The following is a 2,014-nucleotide window of genomic DNA, read 5'->3' on the forward strand; positions in this document are numbered from 1 at the left end:
CCATCCCCGCTTCCTCCCGGGCCCGACATCCCTTGTGTCAGCGACGTGCATCACCCCCAACCACGCACCTCTCCGACGAGCGGAGCTCCCGCGCGCCGCCGCGTGGATGCAGTTACCACTGCCTCCCGGCACGCAGATCGAGCCATGGCCGGCGAGATCGACCATGGCCACGGCCTGAGCGCCCATCCATTCCTCCCCAGCAGCTTCCTCTCCTTCCTCGCCGTCGTCACCTGCTGTTGCTTCGACACCACGAGCTGACCCGTCTCAGGTCGGTGTCCCTGCGCACAGTTGCTCACCGGTGCCATGGTCGCCCACTGGCTGCGTCCTCTGTCACGCTCGTCACCTTCTCCTCAGCGACCAAGTTTGGGATCTCATACTACTTATGTTCGGCTCCTCTGCACTCTGCAGTTCAGTTGCTACTGATGCTGTAGCTGCTAAATCTGTCATCCACTTAACATGGCTGTGATTTTCAAACTCCCTGCAATGACCAGCACGGAGAAGCCAACACACAGGGGTGTTAGCACAGCAGAGGCCGGGAGCTCGCCTGCCTTGAAGATGATCTGAAGGACTAGAGTACAATATCGTGAAGAAACTATAATTATCGCACGTTCATGAAGCACGTGACTCAAGCATCAAAGAGAAACTAGTTGTTTAAGTAGCGGTGGTGGAATATGTGTGCGATGCATGATTTGAGGCAAGAAATTTCTTTATTAGTTTGATCTTCGAAACCGGGCACTGACGGATTACTAATTTACTTCTCTAAACTTATCAAACAACTGCTACAGGTCCAGTGATGTATCGCTGCAGCCCTGACGGTCGACGGCGTCGTTGCGGTGCGTTTGTCTTGGCAATGGGCGGCTGTGATGACAACTATGCTGACTAGCAACCTGAATCTGAGGACCCCCGTCATGGCTCTTCTCGTATCGGTGCGGTATTTGTTTTTGGATTAATAACTTAATTAAGGGAGATGACAGTCTACTTAACATGAAGGGACAAAGACGACAGCCTTGTACATTGAAAAAGACCAAGATTTTGATGTGTGAATTTGGTTCCTTCCCACTATCCTAAAACTGTATCCAGATCAATCGCCGATTCCTTCCCCTATCCAGTTCTGTATTGTTCACTAAGTGATTTTGATGTCTGAAGTTCAACTGTATATGTAGGTAAAAAAAACTGGTGTTTTTGGTTCAATGGTTTCAATTTCACAGGTTGGTTTTCTTCCCAGTTTATCTCCAAAAATGGAGTGCTTATTCTTGTGTTCTCGCATCATTCATTGATTCTCGCGTGCTGCTGCCAAACACCTTCACGCCCTTCCCTGGATCCAGCGTCATCCAAGGTGCGGCACCGCCCTGGGAAGGTCACGGTGGCGCCCTGGGTAGGTCGCAAGCACTCGGTCCGTCGTCACCTGTGCATCGGCAGGAAATCTAGTGCCTTCATACATCTTCCTCATGTACCAGAGCTCTTCTCTCGAGCCTCATGTAACGAGGCCGATCGCCCAGCTGGACCGGAAAAAGCAGCGTGCGACTCACCCTGCCATCCCCTCTCTAGTTGTTCCATTGTTTTTGAGTTTTGGTCTTCAATTGAAAAAGAATATGTCTTTGGCAGGGACGACATGGTCACTGTGAAATAGATAAATTTTGATTTTAAGTCGCCACAAAATGTAGATTGTTCAGTCCATGTGACTCCAGGTTGAAGTTTGATGCATTGTACTACATGACTGATGTACATTATACTACTATAAATGCATCAAACGTCCTGCCGTTTTTACATGATTGTGCATTTCAATGTGACTCCAAGTTGAAAATTGTAGTAACAACATTATACAATATCGTGCTGGGCAATTACAACAGCCAGCAGTTGAGCCTCCAAAAAATAGAGCAAGTGCACATGAAAGAAAAAGAAGCCACTCTACTAAGTCTATATGAAAAAAGGAACTCACCTTAAAAACTGGATGTTCATTAATTAAAAAGAGTAGTTAAAAGTACAAAACTGTGATGTTTCTAAAACATCTAAT

General features: G+C 47.7%; 1 long non-coding RNA gene across 1 annotated transcript; it reads left to right on the forward strand.

The window, feature by feature from the left end:
* The first annotated feature begins 785 nt into the window (after nucleotides 1-785).
* Nucleotides 786-1,767, forward strand: LOC123145140 (uncharacterized). The gene is made up of 2 exons (XR_006472129.1): nucleotides 786-1,208; nucleotides 1,326-1,767. It is a non-coding gene; the product is annotated as an uncharacterized lncRNA (long non-coding RNA).
* Nucleotides 1,768-2,014: the final 247 nt, after the last annotated feature.

This window comes from Triticum aestivum, chromosome 6D, assembly GCF_018294505.1.
Source record: "Triticum aestivum cultivar Chinese Spring chromosome 6D, IWGSC CS RefSeq v2.1, whole genome shotgun sequence".
Lineage (NCBI taxonomy): Eukaryota > Viridiplantae > Streptophyta > Magnoliopsida > Poales > Poaceae > Triticum > Triticum aestivum.